Source organism: Vicugna pacos, chromosome 5, assembly GCF_048564905.1.
Source record: "Vicugna pacos chromosome 5, VicPac4, whole genome shotgun sequence".
NCBI classification, from domain to species: Eukaryota; Metazoa; Chordata; class Mammalia; order Artiodactyla; family Camelidae; genus Vicugna; species Vicugna pacos.
This window is the reverse complement of record NC_132991.1, coordinates 53236532-53259685: the sequence shown is the minus strand read 5'-3', so window position 1 is coordinate 53259685 and position 23154 is coordinate 53236532. Positions and strand designations below refer to the sequence as shown.

The 23154-nt window shown below is 37.4% G+C and overlaps 1 non-coding gene across 1 annotated transcript; it reads left to right on the top strand.

Moving 5' to 3' along the window:
• The first annotated feature begins 228 nt into the window (after window positions 1-228).
• On the top strand, window positions 229-301 carry TRNAA-UGC (transfer RNA alanine (anticodon UGC)). Its single transcript has one exon. It is a non-coding gene; the product is annotated as a tRNA-Ala (tRNA).
• Window positions 302-23154: the final 22853 nt, after the last annotated feature.

The following is a 23154-nucleotide window of genomic DNA, read 5'->3' as shown; positions in this document are numbered from 1 at the left end:
GCAGATATTTAAAGGTTTTATTGTTGTTGGACATCGAGGCCAGCTGGCACTTGAGTTCCTTATAAATACCATGTGCTTTTGGTGAAAGATTTTTTTCCCTGAACTACAGCTTGGCAGTTGTTCATGGGGTAACCAGATAACGCACTGGAGTTTTGGCTAATTGTGTTGTAATTGATTTTCTAATCAGGGTAATTTATGCAACTAAGATGAAAATACTGAAAATTGAGGGGAGGGTATAGCTCAGTGGTAGAGTGCATGCTTTGCATGCATGAGGCCCTGGGTTCAATCCCCAGTACTTCCATTAAAAAAAATAATAAACCTAATTACCTCTCCCTCCAAAAAAGAAAAGATTGAAACTTAAATACATTTGGTCAACTTCTGTTTCTTTTTTTATTATTTTAAAAAATTTACTGAAGTGTAGTTGATTTACAATGTTAGTTTCAGGTGCACAGCAAAGCAGTTTCAGGTGTAAAGTAAAGTTTTAAGAAACTTAAAGATTTCTTAAAACAAAAAGTTTATACTACTTCTAACTACATGCCATGTGATTATTTAAATTGAAAGAAAAAAAAATCCCCAAATCGAATCAGCTGACAGTAATAGAGCCCAATTAAGCCAGAAAAGGTAGGGATTTGTGTGATTGTGTTATATTATCTAAACGTAAACTTCACTAGTGAACTCTCAACACAGTGTCTCATTGCCATTTGGAAAATTGGAATTGGTGTTTCTTCCATTGTCTATTTTGGCCCTTACGAAAAGAAAGTGGAAAAATGTCCTGATGAGGTGGCATAATGCTTAAATCCACACCCAGTCTCTAACTTTTTTCCCCACAGGGTTCAGTCTACAAAGCCTCTAACACTTGCTGCTATTAATAAAAGCTGAATAAAATGATGCCTTTGTCTGAAGACATTAGCAGAATTGTAGTTGTGTTCCAAAGGACTGGGGGCTGAGACGAGGGTGTGAGAAGGCCAGTTGCCCAGGGCATGGACCTGAAGTGTTGCTAAATTTGTTAAGGCACCCAGCCAGCCATCAATGAACCACAAGTGCTCTGTCGCCAACCTAGGTGTCCATGATGCTTGGAAGGGTTCTGCTTACTTTCAGCATTTCTACCACATGTGCTCAGAAATTCTAATAGTCATTTATATATTTTACTGAAGCGAGATTTAAAAAATTGGACATGCAGTCTTGCTTCATGTTAATGATTCGAGTTAAGGTTATAATGATAGCTAAATATTTTGAAGTTAAGGCAGGGAAGCCAGCACCATGCCTTTTCTCCCTCACCCCGCAATTCCTCCGCAAGAGAAAACAATTGTCTCCCTTGTTAGTTCTTCTCTGAGGATTCTGCAGTTTCAGCAGCCCCACCAAACAGCAAAATCGCCTGGAAACTCTGGGCCCCGTTATGGTCCAAGTGAAACCGGTCTCTGGAGGGCAGGTCTTAAATGTTCCCAGGTGTTCTGATAGACACTTACTGGAGCGAATGAGAACCACGTGATTGTGATTACTATTATACCCTCAAAGTTTAGCTCACATCAGAAACACCTGGAGGGCTTGTGAAACCAAATCGCTGGGCCCTACTCCCAGAGTTTCTTACTGCGCAGGTTCGGGGCGGGACCTGGGAATTTCCGTTTCTGTCAAATGCCAGGGCTCGTTGATGTGCCGCACGGACAGCGCTTTGAGAACCGCTGCTCTAATCCTGGCTCATCCTGCGTATCGTAAGGTACTTTCACTCCTAGAAAACGTCTGGAAGTGCTGTTGTCGTTTATGGTGGAGATTTGGAGAAGGAGCACTGAGTTAGTGCCAAAAGGGCGGGAAGTGGAGGGAAGGGACCTCAAGAAAAAAGTTAAGCTGAGAGTGTTATAAAACTTGAAGAGGATAAGGTTTGAACTTGTAGAAGTCCAGGTTGGGCGGAGAAGTTTTACCCAAGACGTTTCAGGAGACTAGGGAAAGCTCTAATGGATGGAAGAGGATTTAAAGGAAATTTCCAAGTGTTGTCAAGCCTCCCCGGTGTGACAAGAAATGTAAGTAAAGGATGGTGTTGGGTTGTGTCCCCTTTTGTCACGCCATATCTCTCTGGGATGGACCATGTGTCAGGCTTTTATAAGCATTACATTCCCCACGTCTCTTCTCTACGTCTCTTCCCTTCTTCACTCTCCTCTCTAGGAGAACCACAACGACCCAACTTCAACTCCGAAAAGAAACAAGAATGAAGGAATGGGGTTTCAAAAGACTGTGTTCTTGGGGCTCAAGGAAAAAGGGGCTTGCTTGAATCTAAGAGAGACTGTGTTCAGGGCTATGATGGGGGTGGAGCAAAAGGTGGAAAAATCTACCCAGTGGCTCCCATCTCCCACTGATCAAAAGAGATTCTGGAGTGTGAAAGCCCCTGCACTTGAGTTGTTTGTGTGTGTGTTTGGGGTGGGGGTGGGGGAGTGAAGAGTTACCTAGGAAGGCTCCCTGTTGGCAGGGCGCCTTGGTGGGGCTGAGTGCCCGAAGCACAGGCAGGCTCCCCCTGGGGAGTTGTCAGAGTGGACCCAGTGCTGGGACAAGATACGTTAGGGCTGAGGGGTTCTGGGGGGTGGAAGAGGTGTGTGATTTGGTTTGGGGGGGCATGGATGCCAGTGGAGTGGCCAACAGGGCCCACATAGAACTCTCAATAACTCACGTGACAGGAATCTACACACAAAACAAAAATCAGCCACAAATCCTAATAAGCCATTTGTTTCAAAGTTCTCTCTAGACTTACCAGCTCTGCAAATCCAGTGCCCACTGCAGGCTTCCCCTTTGTTCAGAGAGCCTGTCCTCACTGCAGGAGACATCAGTAAGCAATAAACAGACCCGAAGCAAAATGGGAACGTAGGCTCTGGTTATCAACAAACAGATCCTAGCTTCTGAATGAGTGGAAGTAGGTACGATTGAGATGAAGAAAAAGTAGGAGTCAAAATTTATTTTAGAAGAATCAGATGGGATACACTATTTCCCCGTAATGCAATCTTTTAGCCACATGTATCTGCAAGTATTTTAAAAGGGCACCTGTGGGTAGTGGGAAATGAACTGTTCTTGGAGTCAGAAAACCTGAGAGCTAGTCCTTAATTTTGTCGACAACTCATGGCATGTGGTGAAGTCACTCTGACTTCCTGAGTCTATTTTCCTACAAAATGGTGATCTCTAAAGTCAACCCTGATAAATACCCTATGAAACGGAGATGAAGGATCTGATGTGAGGTCCTAGTTAGGCACCTAGTTTGTGAAGCCTAAAATAAATTTGTATTTCTTGCCTGTCTTTAACTAAGATTCAAATTAGGTAAAGCTCCGATTTGTCTCCTTGGGTGAGGGGTGAGGCCAAAATAAGGTTTTAGAAAACACAAAGAAATCGGCAGAGTAGAGCCTTGTCCTCTGGGGAGGAACATGCAGGACGAATGTTGTGACCATTCAATTTTGGTAAACAAGGAATTTGACAACGTTAGCACAGCACTGGAGTAGAGTTCAGTAACTATTCAGTTTCTTTTTCTTTCTTTTTTTTTTTTTTCTGGAGGTGGGAGGTTTTTTTTCTTGAAAGGACATGGACTAAAATAGATGAGACTTAGACTGGAATCTTTTTTATAACAAACAACAAATCTTATTTCTGTTTCTTCTGTCACCCTCTATTGGTTCTGAAATGGGTGAAGCAGAACAATTTTTTTAAAAAATTGTGATTCAGCCATTTATTTTATGTGAAAAATAAGTGTATTTTTTCTTTATTCTTGGTCATATTTCTACCTCACCTTCAAAGGTCATGTGTTCTATAGCTATAGGACAAAGTTTCTCTAAAAATTAAAATTCTGATGGAATGAGTACAAAATACAGTTGGGTTATTAAGAATTTAATCAAGAATTTAAAATCAGGATAAACAAGTTTATACTGTACAGCACAGGGAAATATATTCAAGATCTTGTAGTAGCTTGTGGTAAAAAGGAATATGAAAACAAATATATGCATATTCATGTATGACTGAAAAACTGCTGTACACCAGAAATTGACACAACATTGTAAACTGACTAACTCAATAAAAAAATTCTTAATTAAAAAAAAGAATTTAAAATCGGATAGAAATATTAGTTTATCATGAACAATCACATTCACATGATTGAATCAACAGAAATAATATTATGAAATAATTAAAAATCACCCTTTACAGATCACCTGTGGCTTATTAGGGACATTCTGCCAGTCTTACTGAACTTAATTTTCACTGGAACATCCATATAAAATTCATCCTTCTGCTAGTTTTTGAGCCCATCTCCTACCCTCTTGGTGAGCTTTCTTTCTATTTGTCCTTCCCTTTCCTCTGTCTGAAAACTCTCCCTATTGGGTTATTTTTGCCTCCACATAGAAATATGTTCAATGTGTCCAAATCTTGAAAACTGTCAGGTTCCATCTACCCATGGCTGTATCTTTCCTTGCTGGGCTTTCTCTTTCCCTTTTTTCCCTTCCTTCCTCCATTTTCTGCTCCCTTTTTCCTCCTTCCCCCTCCTGCCCTTGCCCCTTCCCCTCCAGCTGCTCCCTCTCATCCTTTCACTGGGTGAGTTCTTTTGAAGGGAGGGGTGCATACAATGTGCCTAACACTGTAATGACTTCTGGAAAACATGGATATACTGGAAAGGTTGGGGCTTAAGCTCTGGTGAAGGAGGCAGACACTTGATAAAAGAGCAGGTGTGTGCCATCACCTGCACTCTCCATCTCCCGTTCTTTGCAGTTTGGCTTGATGCTCTAGGCCAGGCCATCAATGACTAATCAGTTCCAAAAGCACTGGACTCTTTTTGTTTTATTTATACTTTTAATTTCTTATTGGAGTTAATCACTTCATTCTTGTGGAAACTTGTTTCTCTTTTGCTTTTTATTCCCATTCTTCACTGGTTTTCTTATTCCTTCTTGTCTCCTAGGGCCTTTTGGTAGCTTTTTCTATATTCATCAGTAAAATGTGTGTCATTTCATAGTGTTCTACCACCAGTCCTTTTATTATTTTTCTTTTCTAATTTCCTGGGGCAAACCTACTTATTCTCATGCATTCTGCTCCCACCTATGCACAAGTAACTACGTTTTCAATCATATCCCTTTTCCATCCATTCAGATACCTAGTGGCATTCTGTCTCGAACTCAACAAGTTCTAAACTGAACTCATTTTCTCCAGAACCGTGTCCTTCTCATGTGTTTCCTGCTTTACTTTAGAGAATCACCATATGCACAATCACCTGAACTAGACTATTTTAAATAAAAGCAGCAAGATCTTTAAGAATTGACTTTCATAGGTAATAATTCTAATTGAGATTTAAATAACAAGAAGGAGCCCATCAAACACATATCTGGCGACAGAGTATCCTAGGCAGAGGGAACAGAGTGCAAAAGCCTGGAGGTGGAGAGTGACTTGGAGGACTTTCCGGAACAGAAAGAAGGCCTGTGTGACTGGAGGGCAGTGGGCAGGAGGGAGAGCAGTGCCAGATGAGCTCGAGAAAGTGGCAGGGATGACATCACCAAGATTGTTGTAGATCCTGGGAAGGGTTTTATTTTATTCTGAGTAAAATGGGGTACCATTGAGGGATTTGTCAGCCAGAGAGGGACATACAATTTATCCTTTATAAAGCTCACTTCTACTAATCGATGAATAACAAATTGCAGAAGTGCAAATATGGTGTCCAGCTAGGAGGCTGTTTGGAAATCTAGGCAGGAGATGCTTAAAGCTAAAAATAGGTTTAGGGGAGCTGGAAGGAGGGGAAGTCAGGATATATTTTGAAAGTAGCATCAATAAGACCTACTGATGAATTGGATATAGTGGGGGAAGCAAGCTAGGCATTAAAGATTTCTCCTAGGTTTTTGGTATGAGCGATTGTGGAGCCATTGGACTGAGATGAAAAGATAGAGAAGGAACAGAAAATTTTTTGGAGAGGAGGAAAGAGCATACAGAAGGTTTTGTTTTGATTATGTAAAGTCTGAAATGCCTTTAAAATATCCAAAAGGAAATGTCAAAAAGGCAATTGGATAAAAGAATTTGGAGCTGGTTGGACTCACATGTGGGGCTCATTGACGGACAGAGGGTATCTGAAGCCATGGGAATGAGTAAGACTGTCCAACAAGTGGATGTAGGTGGAGAAAAGCAGAGGACAAGAGGGCTGAGGATGGAGTCTGAGTTACACTAATGTTTAGAGGTCAAGTAGGAGAGAAGCCAGCAGACTAGTTAAGCAGACTGGTGAGGAAGGGAAAGACCAAGAGAATGTAGTGTCATTAAAGCCGGAGAGGAGTTAGCTTCACTGGACAGTGATTAGTGCTACTGAGAGGTCAAGCAAATGGAAGGCAGAAAAGGGACCTTCAGATACGTCAATGACCCCAATCATAGCAGTTTCAGAAAGAAGAGGGTCCTGCCTTTGAGAGTGAGTGCTTCAGATTGCCCTGACATACTTCACTTCTTGCATTATTCTTTATTAAGCTGACAAACAGCTGTATTAACATTTTTATAGTTCTTTATAATACCTAATATTAATCACTATTAGTGAGAGCTTAGTAGAGAGAATAGTGTGTAAAGACACAGAGACATTAAAAAAAAGGTCTGAGCTTACAGGACCTGGCATTGTTTGAATATGGCCAGAGTGTATAGTATGTGGGTGAGAATGGAAGTGGAAGGGGATCAAAAAGAGTGAAGATAAAGTTGGACAGGTAGACAGGACAGACAAAATAGAGTGGAGTTTAAAGTTTTGCAGTTTTTCAGAGTTTTCTCATTTTCCTCATAGAGATCTTATACATATTTTGTTAGATTTCTGCCTAAGTATTTTATTTTGAGGGTGCTAAATGTAAATGGCATTGTTTTTTAAATTTCAAATTCCATTTGTTCATTGCAGGTATACAGGCATACCTCGGAGGGACTGCGGGTTCAGAGCCAGACCACTGCGATGAAGTGAATATCACAATAAAGTGAGTCACATGAGTTTTTTCGTTTCCCAATGCATAGAAAAGTTGTTTGTACTATACTGTAGTCTATTGTGTGTAACAGCATTATGTCTAAAAAAGCAGCGTACATACCTTAGTGAAAAATACTTTATTGCTAAGGAAAAAAAGGCTAACCATCATCTGAGCACCTCAGAAAATTGTGATCTTTTTGTTGGTGGAGAGTCTTGCCTCAGTGTTGATGGCTGCTGACTGAGTAGGGTGATGGTTGCTGAAGTTGGGGTGGCTGTGAAAATTTCTTAAAAGAAAACAGCAGTGAAGTTTGTTGCATCAATTGACCCTTCCTTTCACGAACCATTTCTCTATCATGCAGTGCTGTTTGTTAGCTTTTTACCCACAGTAGAACTTTTTTCAAACTTGGAGTCAATCCTCTCAAACTCTATTGCTGCTTTATCAACTAAGCTTATGTAATAGTCTAAAGACACTGCTAGTTTTTAAGAAACAAAGTATTTTTTAATGCCAACAACCTTCAGTTAAAAAAAATAATATCGACAAAGCACAATTAAACAAGGTATGCCGGTATTGGAAACTGATTGATGTTCGCATGTTAACTTTGTGTCCTGTAACCTTCCTATAACTGCTTGTAGGCGTTTTCCTATTTTTTGTTGTTGATTCTTCAGGATTTTCTATGTAGATGATCACATCATCTGCAAATGAAGAGTTTTATTTCTCCCTTCCCAAACCGTATACCTCTTATATCTTTTTCTTTTCTTACTCCCTTAGCTAGGACTTCCATTACAATGTTGAAAGCACTGGTGGGGGGAGTATCCTTGCCCTGCTCCTGATCTTGGTAGGAAAGCTTCAGGTTTCTCATTAAGTGTAATGTTGGTCATATATAGACTCTTTTGGTATGTATATTTTTATTAAATTGAGAAAGTTCATCTCTATTCATAGCTTACTGAGAGTTTTTATCATCATTGGGTGTTGGATATGAAAAATTTTTTTCTGCACCTATTGATATGATCGTGTGATTTCCTTTTTTCTTTTAGCCTGTTGATGTGATGGATCACATTTTTCTATTTCTAACTTTTACTTGTAAGTAGTTTCTACTTTTTGCTTTCACTTTTAACATTTTACTTTCAGCTTTCACTTCCCACTTTACTTTCACCTTTCACTTTAAATTTCCACTTTCAGTTTAAACTTAACGTCTACTTTTCACTTTTACTTTTCACCCTTACTTTTTATTTTTACTTTTCGCCTTGCTTTTACTTTTGCTTTTTAATTTCACCTTTTACTTTTTATTTCTACTTTTACATTTTTACTGTTACTTTCTCTTTTAACTTTTACCTTTACTTTTGCTTTCACCTTTTACTTTCCATTTTATTTTTCACTTTTACTTTGTAGTTTTCGCACTACTACTTTGTACTTTGTAGTTTTTATTTTTCACTTTTTACTCTTCACTCTTAGACATTTTACCTTATTTGACTTTGAATGTTGAACCAACCTACCTGGGATACATCACACTTGGTTATAATGTATAATTTTTTTATAACTTGTTGGATTTATTTTTCTAATATTTTATTGAGGATTTCTGCATTTATGTTCTTAAGAAATATTAATCTGTAGTTTTCTTATAATGTCTTTATCTGGTTTTGGTATTATAGTAATGCTGGCTTCACAGAATGAATTAGTCTTTCTCTGCTTCTATCTTCTAAAAGAGATTATAGAGAATTAGTACAATTTCTTCCTTAAATATTTGATAGAATTACCAGTGAACCTTTCTGAGCCTGATGCTTCCTGTTTTACAAGATTTTTCATTATTGATATAATTTCTTTAATAGATATGATGTCCCCTCTTTTATTTCTGTTATTATTAATTTGTGCCTTCCTATTTTTTTCTTTGTTAGCCCTGCTACAGGCTTACATATTTTTTGATCTTTTTAAAGAACAGCTTTAGTTTTTTTTTTTTCCTGTTGCTTGTTTTCAGTGATTTCTGCTCTACTTTTAATTATTTTCTTCTGTTTGCTTTGGATTTAATTTGCACTCTTTTTCTAGTTTTCTAAGGGAGAATCTTAGATGACTGATTTTGGATCATCTTTTCTAATACAGTTAACTCTTGAACAATGTGGGTTGGGATTCTGACCCTCTAAGCAGTTGAAAATCTGGTAAAACTTTATAGTTGGCCCTCCCCTCCATATGTGCAGTTCTATGGATTCAACCAATCGCAGATCATTTAGTAGTGTAATATGTATTTACTGAAAAAAGATCTGTATATAATTGGACCTGTGCAGTTCAAATCAGTGTTGTTTAAGGGTCAGCTGTATATACATTCAATGCTGTAAACTTCCTTCAAAACACTGCTTTCACTACACCTCACAAATTTTGATGAGTTGTGTTTGCATTTTCACTAAATTCAAAGTACTTTAAAAATTTTCTTGATTTCTTTTTGACCCATATGTTATTTAAAAGTGTATTGTTTAATCTCCACATATTTCAGGATCTCCCAGTTATCTTTATGTTACTGATTTCTAGTTTAAGTCCATAGTGGTCTGAAAGCAGACATTTTGTGATGTCTATTGTTTTAAATCTGTTAAGGTGTGTTATATGGCCCCAAATGTGTTCTGTCTTGGTGAATGTTCCATGTGACCATGTGCTGGAGAAGAATTGTGTATTCTGCTGTTGTAAGATGAGATAGTCTATAGATGCTCATTATATGTAGTTGATTGATGGTGGTGTTGAGTGCAACTGCATTCTTACTGATTTTCTTCTTGCTGGATCTGTCCATTTCTGATAGGGGAGTGTTGAAGTCTACAACTCTAATAGTAGAGTCATCTGTCTCACCTTGTAGTTCTATCAGTTTTTTGCTACATGCATTTTGATGCTCCGTTGTTAGCACATACATGTGAAGGATTGTGTTTTACTGGGGAATTGGTCCCTTTATCGTTATGCACTGCCCTTCATTATCCCTGATAACTTTCCTTGCTCTGAAGTCTGCTTTTTCTGAAATTAGTATAGCTCGTCCTGCTTTCTTTTGACTGGTGTTAGTGTGATTTATCTTCACCTGTTGGTCTTTTCAGTTTGAGGGGTAGAGGTTGGCCCTGTGACCTCATTTCCCTTATGGATCTAAGAAGAATTGTTGAGTTTTTCAAAACAATTTTTTAGAGCAATTTTAGATTCACAGCAGAATTGAAAGGAAGATACAGAGATTTCCTGTATACTCCCTGCCCTTTCACATGCATCGCCTCCCCTCCTTGTCAATATTCCCCATCAAAGTGATACATTTGTTATGAATGGTGACCTACACCGACACATCATAACTCTCCAAAGACTGTAGTTGAGAATAGGCTTCACTCTTATGTTGCACATTTATGAGCTTGGACAAATGTATAATGACATGTATCCATCATTACAATATCATACAGAGTATTTTCATTGCATAAAGATCCTCTGTGTTCCATCCATTCATTCCCTACTTCTGCCCCTGAATTGCTGATTTTTCAGTTTGTTCAGCTTTTGCTTTGCTGTTAGGACGGAGTGGTGACTTCTAAGCTTCTTAGGGGCCAGACTGAAAACCCTTTTAATCTCATTTAATTTTTTAAAATAAAAATGAAGAGCAAGAACTTTCTATTTAACTAAGAGCTTTGAGTCAGTCTTGGGCCTAATCAAGGTTTTATTTTCTCTTAAGCCAATTGAAGTGATTCTTCTGAAATATGTGTTGCAGCTAAGAATACAAGGGAAAATCTGCTTTTCACACTGGGGAGATATTAAACTTCTTCCATTGGCAATCTCATAACGATTGTTTTAGTTTAGAATAGTTTTGTTCAGATGTGAATAATTATTCACAAGAATTTTCTGGCTTGCTCAATTTTTTAATCTCTAGTACTTTTGAGTCTAGAACATAAAAACACTAAATGCTCAAATATGGCAGTCCCACAGTGCAGTTTTCCTATGATAAAACAGGAATAACAGGCCAAGTGCAATTACTTGAAATGATGCATTTTTTATCACAGTAGTCATTGCTATTTAAAATTGAGAGTTTAAACTGAGGATTATAGTTTTACTGTTTAGAAAAGAATATGTTTTGAATTTCTAACACTTGAAGCATCAAAAAAGCATGATTGTTCCATGACATTGTTGAAGTGTGTCTGGGAATAATAGGCTTAGGGAAATTTATTTGAAAATAGAACCAAAATGAAATAGTCTTTGTGTGTGTACCACTTATCATGTTTCCCAGTGTCTATAGATCTAGCCATTCATACACTGATAACCTAAAAATGAGATCCAGGATGCTTTAAGAGGAGCACATCAAGAGGCCAATAGAAAGTTTTCTTTCCACATATTTTAAAGTTCTTTACTGCCATATTTTAGGTGATTATCCCAGGTAAATCATATTGCTGGAACTCTTGTATTTTGCCACCTTCAAAAAATATAATTGCTGTTATAAATCAGGATCTCAGTCAAATTATAAATGGAAAGTTATTAAGCAGGTCTTAAACAACTAAATAGTTGCATTAATGTGTGTGTTTTTTCATTTAAAGAGATTGTTTACTTTTTTTTTTCCTTGATCATTTTTTGAGGAGGGGAGGTAATTAGGTTTATTTATTTATTTATTATTATTTTTAACGGAGGTACTGGGGATTAAACCCCAGACCTCGTGCATGCTAAGCATGTACTTTACCACTGAGCTACATCCCTCCCCCCAGTGGGGTTTTTATATAGCAATATGAAAGGCAGAAGTATGAAAGCGGACAGTGTAGTATCTAGTTAGCGAACAAATACTCAAGAATGTGAGGAATTAAACTATGCTTTCCTGATAATATTATATTATTATACTGGAGGGAGTCTCATGATGACGAGGAATCTTGCCCTCAAAACCACATTAGAAAATTTTAAAAAACTTGATATGACGTATTTGAAATTACTATCATATTTGAGATGGGACATTATGTAATTATTGCTGTAACTCTGTCTTTTTCTCATCCAATACTAAAGCAAGCAGTAGACAATAAATGTTTGAATTAATGAGTGATATTATTTGTCATTATTGAATGAGTGGCATTCATGAATGACAAATGTCATTGCAAAAGACCCATTTTATTGCTAATATGAAGTAGAAAAAAATGGTATTGTGGTTATTTTAATAAGAAGAAATCTTTACATGAGATACATGTCAAAATATAATTGATCCTCATTATTTGTGGATTTATGAATTTGCCTACACACTAAAATGTATTTGTGACCCCCAAATCAGTACTCACGATGCTTTTGTGGTCATTTGCAGACCTGTGTAGAGCAGCACACAATTGGAGTTGCCTCATGCACATGAGCTCAGCTGAGGTTGAACAAGGTGGCTCTCAGCCTTCTAGGTTCAGTTCTCATACCATAAACAAGTGACCACACAGTCTGTTTAGTGCCACGGTTGTCACATTTTTGTGCGTCTTGTTGGTTGGTTTACTGTTTAAAATGCCCTCTGAGCACGGTGCTGAAGTGCTGTCTCACGCTTCCAACTACAAGAAGGCTGTGATGTACCTTACAGAGAAAATATGTGCATTAGGTAAACCTCTTTCAGTCATGCTTTATAGTGTTGTTGACCATGTGTTCAATGTTAATAAATCAAATATATCAGGTGTCTTTAAGCAGAGACACACATAAAACAAGGCTATGTGTTGACCAGTTGTCCACAATGTGACCAAGGCCTCTCAGGAACCAAACTTTGTTTCCCCAAAAGCAGTGTGGTTCAGTATTTGCTATTGGAGTGTTTGTGATGAATTTATAGAATGTAGCTATCCAGAAAAATGAAATTTGACTGTATTTATTGAAAAAGTGATGAAATGATTGGGGTTTGCTTAAAAATAACTCACAGAAGTGCAGGGAGTTGGATCTGAATGTAGATGAAACACACTGACAGTAAGATGAATATTGGTGAAGCTGTAATTAGCTGCTCATTGAAGTATTTTCTTTATTTTTGTATATGTTTGGCATTTCTATAATAAAAAGTTGTTTTGAGGGGGAGGGTATTATAGCTCAGTTGTAGAGTGTATTTAGCATGCACTAGGTCTTGAGTTCAATCCCCAGTATCTCCATTAAAAATAAGTAAGGAAATAAATCTAATTACCTGCCCCTACCAAAAAGAAAGAAAGAAAACTTCAAACAAATTTTTTAAGTTGTTTATAAAATCCTATCCTAGGAATTTAAAGACTTGAGTTCCAAATATTTTCATGAATATGAAATTGCTGCCCCCAATTTCAGTACTTGACTTAAATTTTCCTAATTTTTTTCCCTCCCTCTATTATCCTGTTTCCTCCGAGTTTATTCCACTCTACTGTTGTGTGTAAAAGAAAATGGAAGGAAGTTAGAATACAGTCTGAGGGTTTTGAAAGAGTTTAACTGAATTTTCAGACCGAGAAAAAGTAAATTATGTCTCGCAGGGTTTGGTCCACCTCTCTAGAACAGTCAACACATTAAACAAGCCAGTTGCTGCCAGAGATTTTATTTACCCAGCTCTCTTTCCTACCTTAAGGACTCAGTGATATCCTTTTCTCTTTTGCTTTTCTGAGAATAAATTCTCTAAGGGAGCCCTCCTGGTAAGGGTTAACCCCCTACACACTGTGTCCAGCAATGATTGGCTGAGAGAGTTTGTTTACTTTAAAGGGAAGAACAATTTCTTTTTCAGTTTCTTGTTGACCTTGACCCTAAAGTATAGAGGATGATCTCAGGACTGCCCTTGACAGATGAAGAATGTATAACCTGACCTATGAGGTTGGCTCACAGAGAGGGAGGAATAGGCCACCAGCTCTGTTTGTGTATTTGTTTGTTTGTCTTAATGAAAGAAAAAAAAACCAAACCCAGCCAGAACTAAAAGAAATAAGAGAAAAATACTGGGAAAACAACATAACTGTACCTTGTGCTTTCCTAATGTTTCTTGCCTGTAGGGCTCAAAATATTCTCTAAACATTAATTCAAACATCAGTAGCTCCAAGGTACAGACAGAGCAAACATTATTACCCTCATCAGGAAGATGAAGTTGGACAGGGCACGGAGTCATCAGAGCCAAGATTAGGACTCATAACTTGACTGCTGTTCAGCAACCAGCAAAGCCAACCCCAGGACCCCTGTCTCCTTTCCCTGGGCGGTTTTCCTCTCTAACCTCAGTTGTAATCCATCCCCTCAACACAGGCCTTTGCTGATCCCTCTTCTTTCATCAGTGAGGCCTTCCTGGACCACCCCCTCTCAGTAGCATCCGTCCATCTGCTCCCCGCCCCCATCACACTCTGCCCTGCTCCAGCTTTGTGATTTCCTTTTGACCTAATTACCTGGCACACTGTTTACCCCTGGTCTCCCTTCATTAAGCTGCTCCATGAGGGAACAGTGTGTTAGTGTGTCTTCAGTGTCCGTGGGGCCCCAAGTGGGTGCTGAGTAAATATTTGTTGACTAACTCCCTTCCTTTATTAAAACCTGCTTTTAGTTAAAATCCAACAGAGTAATCTCAAGGTGCTTGAGAAGGCTTAATATAAGTTATCTTCCAGGGGTTACTTTTATTAAAATAGGAGGAAGCTTGCTGTGATTTAGTCAAGGAACAAAGCTCTAAATCATAGCAACTGATAGTTTGAAGAAAGTCTGTCCACCCAGCAAGGGATCCTTTTGATGATCTCTGACCTACGTCCAAGGCCAGCCCTCCCAGCAGCTGTCATCAGTGACAGTGAGAAAGAAAAGTGGCTGAGAAATACACTGTGTATGGTGTACCTCAGTGGTGCGGTTTAAACTGTGGTGAAATAAAACAAGGATTTTATTTTAACTGAAGTATATTCAATATGGGGAGTAAAACCTTTCAGTGCTTTTCCACAACATCCTTTTCTGTCCTACATCTTCTTTTATGTCAGGTGTCTGACTTTCATTGTATCTGAATACACGCTTCACACACACACACACACACACACACACACACACACACACACACACACACAAAGACACACAAAGGAAAAAGACTACATTAAAAATTGGTGGAAGAGGAAATCAATATAAAGGAAAAGTGAGCGTAGGCAAGATGAGATAGGAATAATAATGCCTAGACGCAGACCATTTGCTAGGGGCGGTGGGTGGGGAAGCACTGTTCTAAGCACTTTGCATCTGTGAATTCATTTCATCCTGACAACATCCCCGTGAGATCAGTGATATTTTCTGTCCATGTTACAGATGAGGTAACTGAGGCACGGAGAAGTGACTGAGACCATACAGATAGTAAGAGGTAGGTCTCAGGGGCTCAAACCTGGGCACTCTGGCTCCACCATGCTTCACTGATTCAACAATGAAGCTGGAAATAGCTTAATGCACAAAGCAGAAATTGTAAGGTCCCACCTAGAGACCAACCACAAATTTACCTCTAAGATTTTTGGCAGACGAAATCGAGAAGGGAAAACGATCAGTTACATGATTCAGCGTTCAGGAGATAAAAAACAAACTAGTTGCTCAAGAGTAGCATAATTATTTCTGGTTGGGAGACCAGGAAGAAAATTCTCTTGTAAATCCTCACAAAGAAGCCTCTATGTAATGAAGTGCACACTATTCTCTAGTTAGGCTGTCCGGGTTTCATAGGTCTCCTTCTTACAACATCCTTCACTGTGTCATCAGGTATAACCAACACCAAAGCCAAATTCAGTAAAAGGTAATTCTGCAAGGGTGGGGATTTCAGAAGATGTGGTCAGGTTTGTGGATCTCTGCTGGTCTGGCTTAATTTAGGAAAACATTTTAGGCTATTTGGAGGGAAGAATGGACTGTAGATTCTGCAGACCACTGTCCATAATTATTATTCCTCTCAATTGAGCTTTTATAAAACTTTGAGTGGTAGTGAGTTTGGGGTGGTTTCCTGACCAGTACCTGGAATGCAGCTTCTCTGCATTAAGTAGGTACCGGCCTTAGCTTTAGTGGCCAACTGAGCTAGGCAAAGGACAGATTTTCTTGTAAAAACTGAGGAAATACAAGGATACTCTTAAAAAAAAATTACTTATTTTCATTGATTTTCTATTTTATGTTGTTTATTTAAAAGATTTTGTTGGTGGGGGGTAATTAGGTTTATTTATTTATTCTTAATGGAGGTTCTGGGGATTGAACCCAGGGCCTAGTGCATGCTAGGCATGCATTCTACCACTAAGCTATGCCCTCACCCAAGGGTACTCTTTGAATAGAGGGCCACCCAGTCTGTAAGGATCATATTCAGTGGGATAGACTCTAGGGCCTTGACTACCCTGAAAATATATGGAGCCAAAATGACTGTGTGATCAAAAGTTCCATAGAGAATTTCAGCATGGAATTCTTAAAGCAGATGCAATCAAATACATATCTTAGTGATCAAAAAAAAAGTCAATAAAGGACTCTGAAAATTTTTAAATTTAATAAAAATATAGACATGGTTTAAAAACTAGAGGAGTATAAAGAAGCTTAATCAAAAAGCAATAAATAATCCTTTACACCAGTTCTCTCCTTACACACCGGAGGCCACCACTTAAATTTAAAAAATGTTTTACCTTTTACCCAGATTTATAATTTTTTAATATTTTGCCACATTTGCTTTGTCATCGTCTCTATATACATATACAGAGATATAGACAGACATATGATTACTTTTTTTGACCATGTGAGAATAATTTGAGTACATCTTCGCCCTTAACCTTTAAAAACTTCAGTATGTACTTCATAAGCACAAGATTAACATTCTTTTAAACAACCGCCGTGCAACTATCAAATTCAGGAGACTTAACACTGGCTCACTGTTTCATCCTATCAGTAGTTCATATTCCAGTTTCATCAACTGTCCCCATAATGTCCTTGGGAGCATTTGTTCTCTTTAAGAGCAAGATCCAGCTCTGGGTCAGGAACCGATTTGTCACTCCTATTAATCTCCTTTATTCTGAGATGTTTCCTTGGCCTTTTTCTGCCTTTTACAATGTTAACATTTATTTTTACATTTTTAATTTTTTAAAACTTTATGGAGATAAAATTACCATTATAGTACTGTATATAAATTGTACAATTTGATAGGTCTTGAAATATGTACACAGGTTTCCACATGTCCCTGCGTAATTTCTCCCTCCAGCCACCCACCATCTCCTCCATTCCCCGTGCAACCACTGCTTTGCTTTCTATTACTAGATTGGTTTACATTTTTAGTCTTATATAAGTGGAATGATAAAGTATATGCTACTTTTTCAGCATAATTATTTTGAGATTCACCTGTGCTGATGCATATATCAACATTCCATTTTATAATTGTTGAACTATGCCTTTGTATGGATATATTACAGATTGTTCATGCATTCGCATGTTGATGGACATTTGAAGCGATGAACATTCATGTGAAAGTCTTGTGTGGCCATGTTTACCTTGTAGGTAAAGACCTGTAAGGAAATATGTGGATTATATGGTAGGTGTATGTTTGACTTCTTAAGAAACTGCCAGACTTTTCCAGAGTGGTTGTACTATCTCATATTCCAATAGCAGTGTGGGAGGGTTTCAGATCCTCCAGCTTCTAGCCAGCGTTTAGAATGATCAATCTTCTTAAGTTTAGTGATTCTGTAAGTGTGTAGAAATGTCTTATTGCGGTTGTAAGCATTTCCCTAATGACTAGTGATGCTGAGCGTGTTTGTCATATGTGTATCTTCTTTGGTGAGATGTCTTTTCATAATCTTTCCTTGATACTGAGACTTTTGAATCTTTCTCAGTTTGGGTTCGTCTGATGTTTCCCTATCATGAGATTTAGGTTGTGCATGTACCCTGCTGGAACAACGTAAAAATATTTCCTTCTCAGAGCATCTTATCTGGAGACACACTCTTATCTCTCTGCTCCACATTGGTTATACCATCACCTGGTCAACACATGGCCCAGTCTTTCTACTGCAGGTTACCCTTTTTCCCCTTTCAACTAATAAGTAATTTGCGGAGAGAGACTTTAGACCACAGACAGACTCCTGCTCCTCATCAGATTTCTCCCTGGATTTGGTATCACTTGATGATTACTTCCTGACCCAGTCTTTACTAGTATTGTTGCTAAGTGTTTTATAATTTAAGCACTCCTGCATTTATCAGTTCACATTCTACTGTGAGAACCCACTTGACCTCTCTCTCCCTCCCTTCTCTTTCTCTGATCAGTATGAACTCATGGATTCCTATTTTATTCAATGGGTTACAATTCATTACTGTCCTTATATTGATGCCCCAGATTTAATAGAGGGTGACCCTTCAAGCTGCCTCATGTGTCCTAATGACACACCCACATCAATTTTTGAGCATGTCCTTACTTTTTGTCACAAATAAGCTCACCATGTATCATTCCTGCTGCAGCCCTGCAATTAGTTATTTTTCTAAATGGGGAGAGAAATTTAGAAATTAGGATCTGAACATTGCATGTACTTATTTCTATTGGAGTATCATTTTTCTAGGCCTTTTAAGCAGACAGAGCTAGGAAACCTGCCTACCTCTCTATCTATCTATCTATCTATCTATCTATCTATCTATCTATCTATCTATCTAAAAACTGGAAAAATTTACAACTAACTAGTGGGGGAGAGGCTGGGAAGCCCTGATTTTTAGTATTTGCCAATTTTTATGGTATAAATACTCCCACTTAGATGGTTTCAAGCTACTATTATGAAGTTACTGAACACGTATCTGGAAAGAAATGCACAATCGACTCTCGTGAGCCAATAGGATTAGCTAGCTAATCTAACTAATCTAGCTCATCTACCCTAGCTAATCTATCTGTCCATCTTATCCAGCTACCTACCTTCCCCTCCAATTCCAATCCAACCCCACAGGGCTCTTCCTTGACTTCACTCAGTTCATATTCTAAGCTCCCTTCTTCCAGTGACAATCCCAGCTCTCAACAACGCTAACATGTTAACTCATTTGCTCATTCCTGTAATATACAAAAATTATTTAAGAATGACTATACCATGTTACTACCGAAAACAAACCAATTAAAAACAGTTCAAGATTGATTTGCATTTCCCCTAGACTACAGGCATAGAGTCAAGTCAGTTTTAAAAATTCCTTGTATTAGTGCCCCCTTCCCCTTTAGTTTGATTATGTTGTTCACTTGAAATATAGTTGCTTATTTTTGTTTGCATTCAATTTTGGGTTTTTACTCTCATCTTCATTGGCTGAATTTTATTTTTGAACATGTAGAACATTAACATGATTCCAAAAGTACAAACAGGTTTACTTAGAGAAGTGTTGCTCTCTCCTCGTCCCTGCTACCCCCATTCCACCACACCCTTTGTAGGTCTCCAATTTCATTAATTTTTCATTTACCCTTTCTGTGTTTCTTTTCTGCAAAAATAAGCAAACAAATGTATTTCACATTTCCCTTTCTTAGGCAAAGATACCATACTACAGATACTCCTTTTTTTTTTAAGGGATAATTTTTTTTTTGCATTCTCTTTTTATTGAAGTATAGTCAGTTTACAATGTTGTGTCAATTTCTGGTGTACAGCATAATGTTTCAGTCATATATAGTACAGATACTTTTTTGGCAGGGGAGATAATTACATTCATTTATTTGTTTATTTTTTTAGAGGAAGTACTAGGGATTGAACCCAGGATCTTGTATATACTAGGCATGTGCTTTACCACTTGAGCAATATCCTCCCCTCTTACAGATACTCTTTTGAACTTTGCATTACTCACTTGACAATATACCTGAGAAATCACTCCATATCTGTTTATATAGAACTTGATCTCAAAAAAAAAAAATTAAAATTTTTTTCTCTGCTACCTAGTACTCTGAGAGTACATATTATAGTTTATAAAACCAATCTCCTACATATGAGCAATTAGGTTGTTTATGGTATTTTGCAGTTATACAGTGCTGCAGTGACAAACTTTGTGCATATGTGTTTTCATAATGTTAAGATGTGTCTTCAATGTAGATTTCCTAGAAATAGGGTTGCTGGGCAAAAGGTAAATGCAGAAGCAGTTTTGTTATGTGTTGTGACAACCATTTTTAAATTAACTTATCTTTTTTAGTTCTTCCTCAAATATTTAAGTAACGTGTTTTAGTGCTTTTAAAAATAAAAATATATTTAGACATTGGCATTTAATTTCTTATGGTGATACATGAGGATTTGCACACTTAAACCTTCTCTCTTCCTCCTTCTTAACAATAATTTCATCACTGTTGTCCAGCGTTGGCACTCAGAAGTGGGAAAGTAGGGGAGAGGAACTCTAGCTCCCATAACTTCTGCTAGCCCCTCCTGACATAAATGCAGATCGAATGCTTGTAATGACAATGCAGCTTTAAGATAAGTTCCCTAGCCTGACTTCAATATATGGCCCTTCCGTGTGTGTGTGTGTGTGTGTGTGTGTGTGTGTGTGTGTGTGTGTGTGTGTGTGTATGTGTATGTATGTTGCTTTTTTATTGAAACACAGCTGAATTACTTATTTAGTTTCAGGTATATAAAATAATAATTCAATATTTTTATAGATTATACTCCATTTAAAGTTATAACATAATGGCTATGTTTCCCTGTGACGCACAATAAATCCTTGTAGCGCGTTTACTTTATACATTTTAGTTTGTACTCCTTAATTACCCTACTGCTATTTTGCTCCTCCCCTTCCCTCTCCCCACTTGTCACCACTACTTTGTTCTCTATCTGTGAGTCTGTTTCTGTTCTGTCATACTCGTTTGTTTTATTTTTTAGATTCCACATATAATACCATACAGTATTTGTCTTTGTCAGACTTATTTCTTTAAGTATAATACCCTCTAAATCCACCATGTTGTAGCAACTGGCAGAATTTCATTCTTTTTTATGGCTGAGAAATATTCCATTGTATATGTATATTATATATTCTTTATTCATTCTTCTGTTGATGGATACTTAGGTTGTTTCTGTATCTTGGCTATTGTAACAAACTATAGAAATGATCTCTGAAATTATAGTCTTTTGGCTATTGTAAGTAACACTGCTATGAACATAGGTGAATATGTATCTTGTAGAATTAGAGTTTTCGTCTTTGGATATATGCCCAGGTGTGGAATTGCTAGGTCACAAGATAGTGCTATTTTTGTTTTTTCTGAGTAACTTCCATACTTTTTTCCATAGTGGGCTACACCAATTGACATTTCCACCAACAGTGTACTATGGTTCCCTTTTCTCCACATCCTTGCCAACGTTTGTTATTTGTGGTCTTTTTGATGATAGCTGTTCAGATAGGTGTGAGGTGATAATGTGGTTTTTTTCCTTTGATTTTTTTTGGTTCTTTTTTTGGGGAGGAAGTAATTAGGGTTATTTCTTTCTTTTTAATGGAGGATCTGGGGATTGAACCCAAGACCTTGTGCAGGCTAAGCAGGTACTCTACCACTGAACTATACCCTCCCCCATCACTGTGGTTTTGATTTGCATATATCTGATGATTAGTTATGTTGAGCATCTTCTCATGAGCCTGATAGCCACCTGTATGTCTTCTTTGGAAAACTGTCTATTTAGGTCTTCTGCCCATTTTTAAATTGGGTTGCTTGTGTTTTTGATTTTGATATTTGATATGTATGAGCTGCTTATATATTTTGAATACTAACCTTTTACCAGTCATATCATTTCCAAATATTTTCTCCCATTCAGTAGCTTGTCTTTTTGTTTTGTTCATGATTTCCTTTGCTATGCAAAACCTTTTAAGTTTGATTACGTCCCATGTGTTTAGTTTTGCTTTTGTTTCCTTTGCCTTTGAAGACAGACTTTTTTAAAATGTTGCTACAATTTATATCAAAGAGTGTTCTGCCTATGTTTTCTTCTAGGAGTTTTATGGCTTTCAGTCTTACATTTAGGTCTTTAATCCATTTTGAGTTTATTTTTGTATATGGTATGAGAAAATATTCTAATTTTATTCTTTTACTCAAAGCTGTCGAGTTTTCTCAGCACCACTTATTGAAAAGTCTGCTTTTCTTCATTGTGTATTCTTGCCTCTGTTGTCATAGATTAATCGACCATAGATCAATTATTTCTGGGCTTGCTGTTTTGTTGAATTGATCTATGTGTCTGGTTTTGTACCAGAACGGTACTATTTTGATGACTCTAGCTTTGTAGCATAGTCTGAAGTCAAGAAGCATGATACTTCCATGCTCTTTTTCTCAAGACTGCTTTGTCTACTTGGGTTCTTTTGTGGTTCCATATAAATTTTAGGATTATTTGTTCTAGTTAGTGAAAATTTCCTGCATATTTTGATAGGGATTGCATTAAATCTGTAGATTGCTTTCAGTAGTATTGCCATTTTAACAATATTAATTCTTGCAATCCAAGAGCATGGGTTATCTTTCCATTTCTTTGAATTCTCATCAATGTTCTTTATCAATGTTTTATAGTTTTCAGCATATATGTCTTTCACCTCCTGGGTCAATTTCATTCCTAGGTATTTTATTCTTTTTGATATAATTGTAAATGGATGATTTTCTTGAATTCTCTTCCTAATAGTTTATTATTAGTGTATAGAAAAGCAACAGATTTCTGTGTATTAATCTTGTACCCTGCAACTTTACTGAATTCATTTATTAGGTCTAATAGTTTTTTGGTGGAGACTTTAGGATTTTCTATGTCATATTTAATCATCTGCAAATAATGACAGTTTTACTTCTTCCCTTCCAATGTGGATGCCTTTAATTTCTTTTTTTTTTTTTGTCTGATTACTGTGGCTAAGACTTCTAATACATGTTAAATGGAAATGGCAAGAGTGCCCTCCCATGTTTTATAGCTGCTGCTACCAGCTCAGCTTTTCCACTGGTCAACTCTGTACCTTCAAACACCTTACTTAATTTTCTTGTCCATCTGCTATAGCAATGTCACAAACTGGAAACTTAAGGCTGGATCTGGCATTGTTTGGCCCTAATAATATTTTAAAATGTTTTAAAGTAGTTGTCATCATTAAAAGATTTTCCATAGAAACCCAGATTATGGCTTTTCTGGATAAATTGGAATCTCTAAGTCTCTGTTTCTTCATGTCAACAATCCTTTGGAGCTGAGGCACTGCTGTCCCATTTAGATAGGACATGTGCTAACTGCCCTCATTTACTTTGCCTGCTGGGCTATGTGAGTTTGCAACCCCTGAACTACAGTCTTTCCTCTCTGGAAGATAAGGACATTACTGCTCCTACCCTTCCCTTTATCTGGGTCAGTGTATTATTTATTTTGTGTTGTTAAGCTGAAAATCAATGAAATATTTGTATTTTCATGACTAATTTATTTTTGTGTTTTATAAAAAACGT